The sequence below is a fragment of the Microcaecilia unicolor genome, chromosome 1 (assembly GCF_901765095.1).
Source record: "Microcaecilia unicolor chromosome 1, aMicUni1.1, whole genome shotgun sequence".
NCBI classification, from domain to species: Eukaryota; Metazoa; Chordata; class Amphibia; order Gymnophiona; family Siphonopidae; genus Microcaecilia; species Microcaecilia unicolor.
This window is the reverse complement of record NC_044031.1, coordinates 698698578-698715342: the sequence shown is the minus strand read 5'-3', so window position 1 is coordinate 698715342 and position 16765 is coordinate 698698578. Positions and strand designations below refer to the sequence as shown.

Here is a 16765-nt window from a genome sequence, read left to right as displayed (position 1 = left end):
ATATATTTTTCTGTTTGAATTAACAACAAAACAAACCCCTAAAATTTTGAAAGCCATATTCTTCTGCAGCATTTATTTTAGCAGTTCAGACTTTGAGTTTATCAAGTTATGCTAGTATTAAATACCCATTAAGTACATTCTTGGATAGTTCTGCTCAGTCTGAAAGTTTATTTTGAGTAGCGAGATAAATTCATGGTAGAAAAGTTCATAGTCTGCTATTGAGACACACCTGGAATGTTGCTACTATTTGGGTTTCTGCCAGGTATTTGTGACCTGGATTGGCCACTGTTGGAAACAATACTGGATGGACCATTGGTTTGATCCAGTATGGCTGTTCTTATGTTATGAGAGCTGGTTTGAACTTTGGACCATGTGCCTGTTTACTTTCACCATTCAATTTAGTTTGGAAATCTAAGCATACATTATGAAACTGTGACTCATTTTTAGGCCTCTTGATGTGTGACAAGCTATATGTGCAGAAGAAAAAAAAACTAATTATAGTTTATAGCCTCAGTAAAGAGAAAAACATACTTATTCATTACCCTGCTGATCTTAATATCTTTCAACAAATTGTAGTATTTTAGTTTTTGGAGTTCAGGTATCTTAAATGAAGTTTTTTTTTTTTTTTCTCATTCTGTTCCTATCCTTACTTTATTTTGGTGACTCTGCATAACTTGAAAATTTTTGTGACCTCATTGTTTTATTTGGAGAACAGCACTCTAAACAACATCAAAATCTCTTTTTATTTTTATTTTTTTTCATTTTAATTCTTATCCCTGTCACAGGTAAGTGTAAGGTTTGCAGTAGAACTAGAAGTTTATAGGGATCTCATAGGAGCTACAGTGTGAATATTTTGTGGCCCGCTGGAACTGGACTGAGACAACCATCATTGGCATCTATATCTTATGCAGCTTTCAGACTAGTGTTTGCCAACATTTTCAAATGACAGGCACATCCTACATCAGCAAAAAAAAAGAAAAAAGTGCAACATGCCAAGTTTTGCACAGCAGTAAGTGTGAATGCTGAGAATTCATTGTCAAAACAAAAAAGCTAGAGAAGCACTGAAAGTCCAACCATAGTAACATAGTAGATGACGGCAGAAAAAGACCTGCACGGTCCATCCAGTCTGCCCAACAAGATAAACTCACATGTGCTACTTTTTGTGTATACCTTACCTTGATTTGTACCTGTCCTTTTCAGGGCACAGACCATATAAGTCTGCCCAGCACTATCCCCGCCTCCCAACCACCAGCCCCGCCTCCCACCACCGGTTCTGGCACAGACCGTATAAGTCTGCCCAGCACTATCCCCGCCTCCCAACCACCAGTCCCGCCTCCCACCACTGGCTCTGGCACAGACTGTATAAGTCTGCCCAGCACCATCTCCGCCTCCCGTCACTGGCTCTGCCACCCAATCTCGGCTAAGCTCCTTAGGATCCATTCCTTCTGAACAGGATTCCTTTATGTTTATCCCACGCATGTTTGAATTCCGTTACCGTTTTCGTTTCCACCACCTCCCGCGGGAGGGCATTCCAAGAACGTCAGCTGGGATGTGGTGAGGGCGGTGCAGGAAGCGGCAAAGTGGGAAAGGGTGGAGAAGGGGGTGGAGAAATCTGCAAGGTGGTGGAAGCATGTCAGGCTAAAACCCCCATGAGGGGCTTTCAGTTGGCTGTTTGCAGGGGTTTTGGGGACTCTGGGATATTTGGTAGATAAATTATATTATAATGTGGGGGGGAGGGGTGTTTGTATATAGGTAGGTTGCTTGTGTATAGGTAGGATGTTGATGAGGGATGTGAGGGGAGGGTTGGTTGTTTTTTTCATGTGTGTAATTTGTTTTTAGTTTTTTTTTTCAATAAAAAGAGTTCTCCAAGCATCCACTACTCTCTCCGTGAAAAAATACTTCCTGGCATTTTTCTTGAGTCTGCCCCCCTTCAATCTCATTTCATGTCCTCTCGTTCTTCCGCCTTCGCATCTCCGGAAAAGGTTCATTTGCAGATTAATACCTTTCAAATATTTGAACGTCTGTATCATATCACCCCGTTTCTCCTTTCCTCCAGAGTATACGTGTTCGGGTCCGCAAGTCTCTCCTCATACGTCTTGTTACGCAAATCCCATACCATTCTCGTAGCTTTTCTTTGCACCGCTTCAATTCTTTTTACATCCTTAACAAGATACGGCCTCCAAAACTGAACACAATACTCCAGGTGGGGCCTCACCAACGACTTATACAGGGGCATCAACACCCCCTTTCTTCTGCTGGTCACACCTCTCTTTATACAGCCTAACAACCTTCTAGCTACGGCCACCGCCTTGTCACAGTGTTTCGTCGCCTTCAGAGACTGGAAGGGCTTAGGTGAGGCTTAAGAGTGGGAAAAGGAGGTGGTATTGTATTCAGTGTTTGTACTGTACAAAGTAATTTGACACTTATATTAGACACTTGGGCTGATCCCTGTCCCTTCTTACATTGGGAATAGATTCTGGTCCACTTTAAAATCTTATGTAATTGGTTGTTGGTGCTTGTTATATATATATTTATTTATTGCACTTGTATCCCACATTTTTCCACCTATTTGCAGGCTCAATGTGGCTTACAAAGATCTGTTATGGCATCGCCGTAACAGGGAAGAAATACAGTTGGTGTTACAAAGTGATAGGAAGAAGGTATGAGGATCAGTCATGTAGCTATACCATAAGACATTGAGTAAAGGAGTGTAAGGGTTGTAGTCTAGTCATTAAGGGTTCTCGTGGTAGGCTTTATTAAAGAGAGAGGTTTTCAGAGTTTTGCGGAAGCTATTTAGTTCGTTGATCGTTTAAGTGAGTTGGTAGTGAATTCCACATCTTCGTGCCCATGTAGGAGAAGCTGGAATTATGTGTTAGTTTGTATTTGACCCCTTTACAGCTGGGGAAGTGTAGGTTGAGAAAGGTGCGGGAGGATCGTTTAGCATTTCTGGATGGAAGGTCCACGAGGTCTAGCATGTATGTCGGGGCGTCTCCATAAATGATTTTATGAATAATCGTGTATATCTTGAACGTGGTACGTTCTTTCAGTGGGAGCCAGTGTAGGTTCTTTCTTAGGGGTTTTTTTCACGTTTGTGTTTTGTTTTCCAAAATATGAGTCTGACTGCAGTATTCTGGGCTGTCTGGAGTTTCTTGATGGTCTGTTCTTTACAGCCAGCGTATAGTGAGTTGCAGTAGTCCAGGTGACTTAGTACTAGACATTGCACTAGGTTTCGAAAAATAGCCCTTGGGAAGAAAGGCTTAACTCTTGAGTTTCCACATGGAGTGGAACATCTTCTTCGTTGTATTCTTCACGTGGCTTTCGAGTGTGAGATTTCGGTCAATGGTGACAACCAGAATTTTCAGATTGTTAGAGATGGGAGGGAAAAGTTAGGGGTAGCTATGATGGTGAATTGATTTGTACTGTGTTGTGATGTGAGAATAAGACATTGTGTTTTTTCTGCATTAAGTTTTATATTTAAATTTCTTTATTGATTTTCATATTAAACAAAGATAAACCTCTTTGAATAGATACATCCATTTCAAACGACACATTCAGAAAGAAATAATCTATACAGAAATTATATACTGAAAATGGATTTATAGTCCACAAATAACTGTAGTGGATTCAAGATGGATTGTAGACCAAAGGAAGTTGGCGTAACAAATTAAAGTGGAATAAAGAAAACAAGCAGTGGTTCCTATATTTTTTTTTTAGGGACTCAATGTTTTAATTGGAACCTGGTTGCATTAAGTTTTAAGGAATGCATCCACCCAGGAGTGCATGATTTGGAAGCTTTGGTTGATTTCGTTGGTAATTTCCTAAATGTCTCCTCTTGTCCCCCTTCTCCCCCACTGCTAACTCCCGGCTCCGTTCCTTCTATCTCGCTGCTCCCTATGCCTGGAATAGACTCCCTGAGCCAGTACGTCAGGCTCAGTCTCTGGCTGTCTTCAAGTCTAGGCTTAAAGCCCACCTCTTTGCTACTGCTTTCGACTCCTAACCATGACTCTTACTCAAACCCTCACTTATCACCCCTACCACTGCAATTTCCCCACCCCTAGCTGTCTGTTCGTCTGTCCAATTTAGATTGTAAGCTCTGTTGAGCAGGGACTGTCTTTTCATGTTAATTTGTACAGCGCTGCGTAAGTCTAGTAGCGCTATAGAAATGTTTAATAGTAGTAGTAGTAGTCTTGTTTGAATGGGATGTAAATCGTGACATCATCTGCATATATTTATTTATTTATTGCATTTGTATCCCACATTTTCCCACCTTTTTGCGGGTTCAGTGTGGCTTACAATATGATATAAATGATGGAAATACAATTTGTTACAACTTGGTTATGGATTACATTGTGTAGAGTTAAGCGAGACAGTCGAAGTAACGTTAAGGAATATAACAATGGAACACAGACATTGAAACATTGGAAGGGGACAATGGTAGGCTTAAAGGGCAATATTTAGGCATGAAGACATATGGTATACATATTTCTCTGAGTGGAGGTATGAGTGATGTGAGATTACGGGGATGAGATTGCAGAAGTGGATGTATGATGCATTAGTGAACAGTGAGTGTGGACTTTGTGTTTTGGCTCTTTCCGTATATTTTTTCAAAAAGATGGGTCTTCAATAATTTGCGGAAGGAAGCTTGTTCGTGGATCGTTCTTAAGTTGCGCAGCAGTGTATTCCAAAACTGCGTGCTTATGTGAGAGAAGGTTGACGCATGTAGCGTCTTGTATTTCAGGCCCTTGCAATTGGGGAAGTGAAGGTCGAGGAAAGTTTGAGATGATCTTTTGGCGTTTCTGGGTGGTAAGTCTATTAGCTCAGACATGTAGGCTGGGTCTTCGCCGTGAATGATTTTGTGGACTAATGTGCATACTTTAAAAGTGATGCGTTCCTTGAGTGGAAGCCAGTGTAGTTTCTCTCGTAATGGCTTTGCACTTTCATATTTTGGTTTTCCGAAGATGAGTCTGGCTGCTGTATTCTGGGCTGTTTGAAGTTTCCTCAGTATTTGCTCTTTGCAACCAGCGTATAGTGAGTTGCAGTAATCCAGATGGCTGAGTACGAGGGATTGCACTAGGCTGCGAAAGACGGATCTTGGGAAGAATGGTCTTATCCTTTTCAATTTCCACATGCAGTAGAACATGTTTTTTTTTTTTTTTTAAAATATATATAATTTTTATTAGATTTTAATACTTATACAGATATTATAATACTGCAAAGTATAATACAGCCATTAAGTAATAAAATTACAAATCAGGAAATCAAGAAAAAGTTCTCTTCTTATAACATGGCTTCCTTAGACCTCAATATGAAAAGAAGAGGGGGGGGGGGGTAGGAATATAGTGAAGTTAAACACAGTATACATAAATCATTATAATCTTAATTATGGTTCTGTCATTCCTTACTTCTTTATTACTCTACAGATTGCTTACTGTCTAGGAAGGTCTGGAGTTGGTTAGGCAAATAATAGACATATTTTATCTGATTTAGTCTAATAATACATTTACAAGGGTAGGCCAGGAGGAATGAAGCCCCCAATTCCAAGACTTTTGGTCTCATAGAAAGAAATATTTTTCGTCTTTCTTGAGTGGACTTAGTCACGTCCGGGTAAAGCCAAATTTTTTGACCAGCAAACAAACGGTCAGTTGATTTAAAATACAGACGCATTATTGCATTTAGGTCCTGCTGAAATACAAATGAAACAATTAGTGTCCCTCTTTCAGTTACATCTTCAATTGATTGTTCCAAAATGTCTGTGACGTTTTGCAGGTCTATTGACTTCTCTGAATCTATTTTTTTCATTGTAGATGGTATATAATAAATTTTGTTCAACGGTGGAAACACTTCTTGGGGAAATTTCAAATTTTCTTTTAAATACCTGCAAAACATGTCATTCGGGGACACTCCCAACAGTCTAGTAAAATTCAGTATTTGGAGATTTAATCTCCTATTATAGTTCTCCACTTGCTCTATCCTCCTTCTTAAATCCATATTATCCTTTATCAGCACTTAAACGGTCCATTGAAATTGCTGGTCTTACTATTCGGGCGTCTGCATGCACTTGTTATGCTGCTGGAGCCTGCCTGGCATGGTTGCAACAGGCAGTGGAACAGCCCGGTGATGGAGCGGAGCCCTTGTTTAAAGTGGCTCCGCGAATGGAGTCAGCCTTGTCCTTTTTGGCTGACGCCCTTTCTGATATTGTCAGAGCTTCGGCTAAATAGATGGCTGTAGCAGTGGCGGCTCGCCGTCTTCTGTGGCTACGGCATTGGGCGGCGGACATGGCCTCTAAGCAAAGGTTGGTGAAGTTGCCCTTTCAAGGCCTTCTCCTGTTGGGTGAGGGGTTGGAGAAAATTGTGAAAGGCCTGGGAGATGCTAAACCCCAGCTCTTACCCGAGGATAGGCCGCGGCCTCCCTCCAAGGGTCAGGCGGTTCACTCCTCTTATAGACCTCGCTTCCGTGAAGCTAGAAGGTACCGCCTGGGGCATTCTGCTGGGTCCACTTCTCGTGGCCGGTTTTCAGCAGAGGAACTCCTTTCGCTCGGACAAACGTTCCGCAGCAGCAGCAGGCTCAAGACCTGGAGTTCAAGGGCGACCCTCTCAATGAGAGTGCGCCGCCCCCCTCCTCGATTCCTGTTATAGGAGGACGTCTTTCCCTCTTTCTCGAGGAGTGGGCCAAGATTACCTCAGATCAGTGGGCCAAGATTACCTCAGATCAGTGGGTCTTGGACCTGATCAGAGAAGGATACCGAATAGAATTCGATTCCCCGATAAGAGACGTGTTTGTGGAGTCCCGATGCGGTTCTGCTGCCAAACGGGCGGCGGTAGAGGAGACCTTACAAGGCTTGATTCACATTGGGGCGGTTTCCCCCGGTGCCTCCCGCCGATTTCGGCTGCGGCCACTACTCCATTTACTTTGTGGTGCCGTGAAAAGGTGGGTCTTTTCGACCTATTCTGGACTTAAAAGAATTAAACAAGTCCCTAAGAGTGCGGCATTTTCACATGGAAACCCTGCGCTCCGTTAGTGTGGCGGTACAGCCAGGAGAGTTTCTCACGTCTCTGGACCTGAAAGAAGATTACTTGCACATTCCAATTTGGCCCCCGCACCAGAAGTTTTCTGTGGTTTGCGGTGATGGGAAAACATTTCCAGTTTCGGGCCTTGCCTTTTGGCCTCACCACAGCTCCCCGAACGTTTTCCAAGGTAATGGTGATAGTAGCTGCTTTTCTCAGGTGAGAAGGTATCCGGGTTTACCCGTACCTAGACGACTGGCTCATCAGAGCGGACTCCGCAACAGAGAGCCATCAAGCTACAGCCAGAGTGGTCTCAGTACTGCAATCTCTGGGCTGGGTCGTCAATGTAGCCAAAAGTCACCTGATCCCCTCGCAATCTCTAGAATATTTGGGGGCATGATTCGACACAGACTCGGGATATGTATTCCTACCCGAGCAAAGGCGGTGCAAGCTTCAGAATCAGGTCCGTCTGCTCCTGAGGATGCCCCACCCGTGAGCTTGGGACATTGTCCAGCTGTTGGGATCGATGACGGCCACCTTGGATTTGGTGCCCTGGGCGAGAGCGCACCTGAGACCTCTGCAGTATTCCCTGTTTCAACGATGGTCTCCAGTATCTCAGGATTATCAATGCAGACTCTCTTGGCTCCCTGCGGCCCAACTCAACATGGAGTGGTGGCTCTCAAACAGCATGCTGCGGCGAGGAATGCTGCTGGTGCTCCCCGATTGGTGCCTAGTGGTGACAGATGCCAGCCTGAAAGTCTGGGGCGCACATTATAAGGGGAAAGCATGCCCAGGGTCTTTGGACACCCGACGAGTCGGAGTGGTCCATCAATCGCCTAGAATTCAAAGCGGTGTTTCAGGCGCTTCTGGCTTTTCAAGTGACCCTGGAAGGATTGGCTGTCAGAGTGATGTCGGACAACACGACAACAGTGGCCTACATAAACCGACAAGGCGGCACTCAGTGCAGAGCGCAGGCTGCGAAGGCCGAACAGATTTGCCACTGGGCCGAGCTGCATCTACAGTTTCTGTCGGCAGCTCACATTGCAGGTCAGAGCAACGTGCAAGCCGATTATCTAAGCAGGCATCAAATCGATCCAGCGGAATGGGAACTGGCAGACGAAGTATTCCTGCAGATACGTGCCAAATGGGGCAAGCCCGTAATGGATCTTATGGCGACAAGCTCAAATGCCAAAGTCCCGTGCTTTTCAGCAGACGGAGAGATCCTCGCTCGGCCGGGTTGGATGCCTTGGCTCAACCCTGGCCTCTGGGCCTCTGGTATGTGTTCCTTCCATGGCCCTTGATAGGGCGTGTGCTCCTGCGGATTCGGCTTCACCCAGAGAATGTGTTCTCATCGCCCTGGATTGGCCCAGGGGGCCTTGGTATCGGACCTCCGACAGATGCTAGTGGAGGCTCCCCTTCCTTTACCTCTGGTATCGAACCTGTTGTCCGCAGGAACCAGTGGCCATGGAGGACGCCTGCCGTTTGGTCTTACGGCATGGCTATTGAGAGGGCGCAATTGAGAGGCAAAGGCTATTCCAATGTTATTTCCACTCTCCTGCAGGCCCGCAAGCGGTCCACTTCCGTGGCTTATGCCAGATCTGGCGCCAGTTTGAGGCTTGATGTGTTTCAAAAGCGAATCACACCCTGCGGGCTCCTGTCTCGCTGATTCTTGACTTTTTGCAGGATGGTGTACAAAAAGGCTTGGCCTATAATTCCCTGCGGGTGCAAGTGGCAGCATTGGCCTCCCTTCATGGTAAGGTTGCAGGCGTGTCTTTAGCTGCTCATCCAGATGTGACACGGTTTCTTAGATGGGTGCTTCGGCTCCGTCCTCCCATTCAGGCACCTTGTCCAGCTTGGAACCTGGGGCTAGTTTTGAAGGCTCTACAGGGTTCTCCTTTTGAGCCGCTATGGCGAGCTTCAGAGAAAGATTTGACGCTAAAGGCCGTTTTTCTGGTGGTCATTACTTCTGCGAGACGGGTGTCAGAACTCCAGGCACTGTCCTGTCGAGACCCATTTCTGCAATTTTCAGAGTCCGGGGTCACGGTTCGTACCATGCCTTCCTTCATGCCTAAGGTGGTTTCAGTGTTTCACCTAAACCAGCCTATTTTGCTACCCTCTTTCGTTAAGGAGGAGTTTCCAGAATCCTTTGGGCAGTTGCACCTGTTGGATGTGCGCAGGACTCTGTTGCAGTATCTGCGAGTTACTAATTTTTTCAGGACCTCTGATCATTTGTTTGTTTTACTATCAGGTTCTCGCAGAGGGTCTCCAGCGTCTAAAGCCACTATTGCCCGCTGGCTCAAAGAAGCTTATCTTTTCAGCTATCTGCTTGCCGGCCGACCTCTGCCTGTAGCCTTTAAGGCACATTCTACAAGAGCGATTTCTTCCTCTTGGGCTGAAACTGGAGCACTCTCTATTCATGAGATTTGCAGTGCAGCAACATGGGCTTCAAAGCTCTCATTTGCCCGACATTACAGACTGGATGTGGCTGCTAGGAGGGATGCGTGTTTTGGAGCACAAGTGCTAGCGCGTTGTGTGACTTGTTCCCACCCTATAAAGGGATTGATTTGATACATCCCATACGTAATGGCTTCATCTGCTTGATGACAAAGAAGGGAAAATTAGGTTCTTACCTTGGTAATTTTCTTTCCTTTAGTCATAGCAGATGAAGCCATGAGCCCTCCCTGTATGATTGTCTGTATGATGTGAATCTGTTTCAGGTTCTGTTCTTGTTTCCTGAAGTTCTAATCCTTCCTTGGGAGAAAGTTGGAAAACAGTCTTCAGGATTCTTGTTCACTTATAGGAGGATGAGTTAGTTCATTCCCTCCAGTTCATGTGTAGGAGGTTGAGTTCATCCCTCCATAAATACAAAGAGGAGGATGAGTTTATTCCCTCCAGGAGGATGTGTTCATTCCCTCCTTTTGAGTTCATGCCCTTGTAATGGGCCATCGTTTGCTGTGAGGAAGTTCATGCTATCCCATTGCGGTTTGTTATACTGCTTTGGAAGCTTCAAATACTGAAGAGGCAGTGGAGCTAGCTGACCATGTGGCACTGTGAAATTTGAGTGCTCTCTATCTCCCCTGCTGGTGATGGGCACAACCCATATGTAATGGCTTCATCTGCTATGACTAAAAGAAAGAAATTACCAAGGTAAGAACCTAATTTTCCCTTCTTGAGTGGCCCTGACTGGAGCTGCTTGTTTTGGCCATTGATTGGGAGGATGTTACGTAGAGTGCCCAGCACCCCTCTCTTGTCAACCCGGACTAATCAGACATCAGTCCACTCTCAACTGAAAGGCCTCCGGGCTCAACTACCATGCCTCCCAGATCCAGAGGTTTGTATTTGTTCAGAATGGTATGGCTGGACTAAAGGAAAACCAAATTAACAGATATGACCATATTTCACATTGACTTCATTTCCATTTTAATTTCAGTGGTTTACAAATGGAATCAACTTTAACACTTTCTAACAGTTTGTAGCTCTCTGTTCCAGTCCCAAATTGCCTGGGACTTTAATGCATGGAGACTTTGACCAGGGCCCAGAGAGAATTATACACCTTTGGCCCACTATGCCTCTGCCCCCATTCTAAACAATTCCTACAACCTTATCCACCCTTCATCATCCATCTACAAACAACTCTAGGATAAGTAAATGGGTGGTGGGGTTGGATAGATGAGTGGAATGGCTGGGGAATTGGTTAGTGGATGGATGAGAGATAAGGTAGGTGAGTAGGTGTGCAGGGATTTTTAGACTTGCCTCACCTGGTGAGCAAGTTTTTTCAATGAAGGGGGGGGGGGGGGGGTCCTACTCCTGTGAGTCCTTAACTTGCATTTTTGGGTCTTTGACTGGTTTTGTTTAACTTTCAATTTATTTTTCATTGAAATTAATTTGAAGTTAAAAGTATACGTAGCCGTCAGAGGTGAAGTCAAGATTTATCATTAAATGTGAAGTTAAAAAAAAAAAAAAGCTGCATTTTAGCATACTGCCTCTACCCAAAGTAATTTTGTACTTAGCTCTTTAACATTTATTACTCTGTCTGATGTGCTAAGATAGTGTAGGTGTTCAGCACAGAATGTTTTTGTGTGCTAACAGTTCCTGCACCAGAAGTTAACTGGTACCACAATGTCTGTGCTTAACCTAAAATAAACCACCACAGTAAGGACACTATAATACTTAGATCAACCATGTGCCATGATTAAAAAAATTTGGTTATTCATGTAGCACGTACAGGGTAAATCATAATTTCAATGTATTTGCTCCGCCTTGGAGCATTGGGCCCGGGTGTTCCACTTCAAGCTGAACAGGGGAAAAACCCAGTGTTCCTTATCTCTCGTCCGCTCACGCCCACATATCTGACACAGTGCTTCCAGTATTGGGCTCTGCCCTTCCGATTGCTAACAGCCTGCGACTTTTAGGAGTGCAACTGGACTCACATCTCCAGCGGGCTGATCGCGTGCACTTGGTCTGCAAAAAAACAATGTTTCAGGCAATGTGGAGGCTTCGGCGCATAAGACACCTCCTTACCAGAGATTTGTTCCGTACCCTTGTTCACTGGCTCGTCCTCTCCCATCTGGATTATTGTAGTGGAATTTTATGCGAGCTACCAGGCCCTCTTTGTTGAAAAAGTTCCAAACAGCTCCGAATACTGCGGTGAGACTCATCCTTAGAGAACGACGCTTTGCTCCTGCCGAACCCTTGCGCTTTAAACTCCATTGGCTGCCAGTACAGGAGCGCATTGCCTTTAAACTTTGCTCCCTGACACACAAAATCATCTATGGGGCTGCCCCGGATTACAAGCTCCCCTTGATCGATCTTCCGCCTAGAAATGCCAACCCTGCTGCTCGGTCCTATCTCCACCTCCACTTCCCGAGCTGTAAGGGTGTCAAGTACAAAGAAGATCTTCACCTCGTCCTTCTACTACTGGAGTCCCAAACACTGGATCGCTCTACCTCGCCATCTTAAAACTCAAGAGGACCATACCCTCTTCAAGAAGTGTTAGACCTACTTCTTTGCCAAGACTTACTCCCTAATTTCCGCTGTAGATTATGCACCCCTTGTCCCTTACCCTGCCTAGCTCACACTGTTAGATTCTCCTCTCCCTTTTTGCTTCTTGTATGCTTTTCTGCGCTTTTACCTTTGTAATTTTTACTTAACTTTCTGTAAGCCACATTGTGCCCTGCATGAGTGGGAAAATGTGGGATATAAGCAACCCATAAATAAAAATAATAATAGTTTTAGTTCATTTTTCAATTCTATCAGTACTCTGGGATATGAATACTGTCCGTCCAGGAAATTTGCTACTCTTCAATTTGTCAAATTGCCCCATTACATCTTCTAGGTTTATAGAGATATCATTCAGTTTCTCCAACTCGTCAGCTTTGAATACCATTTCTGGCACTGGTATCTCTCCCAAATCTTCCTTGGTGAAAACTGAAGCAAAGAATTAATTTAATCTCACCACTATGGCTTTGTCTTCCCTGATTGCCCCTTTTATCCCTCGGTCATCTAGTGATCCAACCAATTCTTTTGCCGGCTTCCTGCTTTTAATATACCTAAAACATTTTACTATGTGTTTTTGCCTCCAACGCAATTTTTTTTTTCAAAGTCCCTCTTTGCCTTCCTTATCAGCGCTTTGCATTTGTCTGAACTTTCCTTATGCTGTTTCTTATTTTCAGTCGGGTCCTTCTTCCATTTTCTGAAGGATTTTCTTTTAGCTCTAATAGCTTCCTTCACCTCACTTTTTAATCATGTCAGCTGTCGTTTGGTCTTCCTCCCTCCTTTTTTTAATACGTGGAATATATTTGGCCTGGGCTTCAGGATGGTATTTTTGGACAGCATCCATGCTTGATGTAAATTTTTGACCTTCGCAGGCGCTCCTCTCAAGGTTTTTTTTTTTCACTGTTCTTCTCATTTTATCATAGTCTCTTTTTGAAAATTAAGTGCTAACGTATTGGATTTCCTTGTATACTTACTCCAAAGCTAATATCACATCTGATCATATTATTATCACTATGATCAAGCGGCCCCATCACCATTACCTCCTGCACCAGATCGTGCGCTCCACTAAGGATAGGTCTAGAATTTTTCCTTCTCTTGGCTCCTATACCAGCTGCACCGTAAAGCAGTCCTTGATTCAGTCAAGGAATTCTACCTCCCTAGCATGCCCTGATGTTACATTTATCCAGTCAGTATCTGGGTAATTGACATCACCTATTATTGTGTTGTCCAGTTTGTTACTTCCCTAATTTCCAATAACATTTCTACATCTGTCCATCCTGGCCAGGCGGATGGTAGTACACTCCTATCACTATCCTTTTCCCCTTTACACGTGGGTTTGAATCCATAAGGATTCCAAGAAGTGTTTCCTGCAGAATTTTCTGTATAATGCTACCCCTTCACCAATTCAATCCACCCTGTTACTACGATATAATTTGTACCCCGGTATGATAGTGTCCCACTAGTTATCCTCCTTCCACCAGGTCTCAGAGATGCCTAGTATATCAAATTTTTCATTTAGTGCAATATATTCTAACTCTCCCATCTTATTTCTTAGGCTTCTGGCATTCGCATATAGACATTTCAAACTGTTGTGTTGTTCCTATTTAATTCATGCTCAGTACTTGACAGTATTAATTTGCAATCTTTTCTCTGATTTTTATTTTAAGGACACCTGATCTACTATGGTCTCTTTTGCAACCTTACTATCGGAATACCCTATCTTCCCTCTTTTGGTGATATCTTTAGATACCGTATTTCGATCCATGCGCTTTTTTAGCGACTGTTGGCCTTTCTCTAGTTTCTAGTTTAAAATCTGCTCTATCTCCTTTTTAAATGCTGATGCCAGCAGCCTGGTCCCACCCTAGTTAAGGTGGAGCCCATCCTTTCAGAATATGCTCCCCTTTCCCTAGAATGTTGCCCAGTTCTTAACAAATCTAAAACCCTCCTTCCTGCATCATCGTCTCATCCACGCATTGAGACTCCAGAGCTGTGCTGTCTCTTGGGCCCTGTGTGTGAACGGGTAGCACTTCAGAAAATGCTACCCTAGAGGCTCTGGATTTGAGCTTTCTACCTAAATTTGGCTACCAGAACCTCTCTCCCACATTTTCCTATGTCATTGGTACCCACATGTACCAAGACATCCGGTTCCTCCCAGCGCTATCTAAAATCCTGTCTAGGTGATGCTCGATTAAATCTAAGTAGCTTTTACTTCTTACAAATTAAAAACTATAAAATTATAAAATGTTTCTAAGAATTTATTAAAATTGGAAGACCGACTGTTGTAGTGAGCCACTGGGCAGTGACCCAGAATGAAACGAGTTACTGCTGAGGTCTGCAGGATAATTTCCACAACTTTAATACTTTTGAACTTATTTGAGAAGCTGGTTCAGGGCTTTTGTATTGCTTGGATTGATTTCCTCTGAAGTTTTCTGCAGGCACCCCTGGAGATCATAGAGCTAGTGATGCTGATTTCATCATTGAGCTTCTGAAGGCAACAATACTATTCTATCTTCCAGCATTTCTTTCCATTTACTGACTTGTAGACTCTGTTTGGATTACATTTTCCAGTACTATTTGTAAACTTAATGCAGACTGGCATCTGCATTTAATAGTGTGTTCATGTATTCTGGACACATTTCTTTAGCGTCCCTCCGGACCGGCCCAGGGTTGGACTGATGGTTTGTGCACGCCTTCCAGCAGGTGGTTCTTTGTAAGAGACGACCCAAGAGAGGCCATGGAGGAAACGTATATAGAAGACCGGGAGGCCACTGTTGGAAGGCGTGCACAACCCATCAGTCCAACCTGGATTGGTCCGGAGGGACTAAAGGAAAGCAAATTAGCAGGTAAGGTCTAATTTCTCCTTTGCTGGAAAATTAAGGTGTCCTTTTACTAAGCTGCGTTAAGCACTACTGCGGGGCATGCTCGGGTGTCCAGCAGTAGTTTTGGAATCCGTGCGCTCTACCATATGCTAAAAAAAAAATAGAATTGATTTATTTAGTGCTGAGGCGTGTCTGGGATGGAGAGTAGGCGTGTTCTACGCTAATCGGTTAGCACAGCTACATCGCCATGTGCTAACCAATTAGTGCATGGTTAGCGTGTTAGCCCTTACCACCTACAAAATAGGTGGTGGTAAGGGCTCATGTGCTAATGGGGAATTAGCATGTGGCTATTAATAGGAAAAATGGAAAATTGGGGCCTTTTTACCACTGCTCTAAAAGTGGCTTCAGCATGTGGGAAAGACCCACACTGGGGATGACGCTGGCCACTTTTTAGTGCTGCTTAATAAAAGGGCCCTTAAGTAATTAAAAAAAACTGTGTAATCTACAAGTTAGGTAATACACACTGAGGCACTAACCATAGGCTGTTTGTCAGAGGGTATTGTACAAGCATGGAATCCTCAGTATTGTAACCCTTTGCCTTCAGTAATTTTTACTGAATGTTCCAGATGTTGGTATATTAAAAACCTGTAGATAATCTAAACAGTAGTATAAAGTCAGCTGGCTGTCCTAATGTAGGTGGGAAACCCAATTTTCAACCAAGACTATTGTATCAAACTTTAAAATCTTGTTAGCTGGGGAAGATTTCTTTTCTTCTGGCTAAGCTACTGAAGACATTTAAAGCATTTAATTTCTTATTTGATTTAAAATCACACACAAGGCAGGGTAGGCACCTTATGTAGATCTAATTTACATTATATAAAATTAAAGCTTTCTTGTTTTCCTTGCCCCCGCCCCTCCCAGTCACACTCCAGAACTGGTGGCAGGTATAGGGGTAGAGGTTTATATGTACATAGTGTCTGTAGGTAGTATAGCAAGGATTGAGTTTTAAGTTATATGTAGATAAACAGGTATTGCTCTAAAGCAAGATCAGTTTTGTTGTTCACTGCCAGTCCTTAAGTGCTAGGATTCTGTGATGATCCAAATGAATATAGATGAGAAGCTTGCATACACTGAAGGTAGCAGGCATGCAAATCTCATGTACACTCATTCATGATATCTTGAAAACCTGGCCTGTTGACGAACCTCAAGAACTGGGAGTAAATATCAAGGATTTTAAGATTATCAATTAATTGATTTGATTTGCTTACTTTATTTTTTTTGTCTATTAATTGTAAGCTCTTTGAGCAGGGACTGTCTTTCTTCTATGTTTGTGCAGCGCTGCGTATGCCTTGTAGCGCTATAGAAATGCTAAATATAGTAGTAGTATAGTAATTTAAGATTAGGAACTATAAAAGAAAATAATCCACCTTCCTCATACATTCCTCTTAATTGTATCTGTTTTATTGTAGGCTCCTGGTTTTGGATTTGGTATTGCAATATCGGGAGGAAGAGACAACCCTCATTTTCAGAGTGGAGAAACATCAATAGTTATTTCTGACGTGTTAAAAGGAGGGCCAGCTGAAGGACTTCTACAGTATGTATCTTCATGTTATCTTTTAGTAAATATTAATTTCTTTGTGTATTTGTGGTGGAGTGATGGAAGTTCAGACCATGGAGGTGGGAAGAGAATCATTTAAGAAACCAGGAAAATGCAGAGAGATACTATATTAAAAGAGAACAGAGTGGTAACAATATAAAGGCAACAGAAAATTCAAGAATAGGTAGCAAGTATTTAGTAGTGTGGTGCTAGCCAAGTAGACAAAAGACAGTGTAAGATTTATTTATTTTTTTATTTATTTATTTATTTTTGAAGACGTTTTTAATCTGTTATTCCTTTTCACCCTGCTAGACCAATCCACACAAATGGAGTGATCTCAGCAGCTTACA

The 16765-nt window shown here is 43.4% G+C and overlaps 1 long non-coding RNA gene across 2 annotated transcripts in view; it reads left to right on the top strand.

Annotated features, from left to right (window-relative positions):
- The window catches only part of LOC115458755, a 106253-nt gene extending 89846 nt beyond the window's left edge, over positions 1 to 16407 (top strand). For both annotated transcript variants that reach the window (XR_003940144.1, XR_003940146.1), the window contains one exon: positions 16288 to 16407. This is a non-coding gene — a long non-coding RNA (uncharacterized LOC115458755). The remainder of the gene's footprint in view (positions 1 to 16287) is intronic.
- Positions 16408 to 16765: the final 358 nt, after the last annotated feature.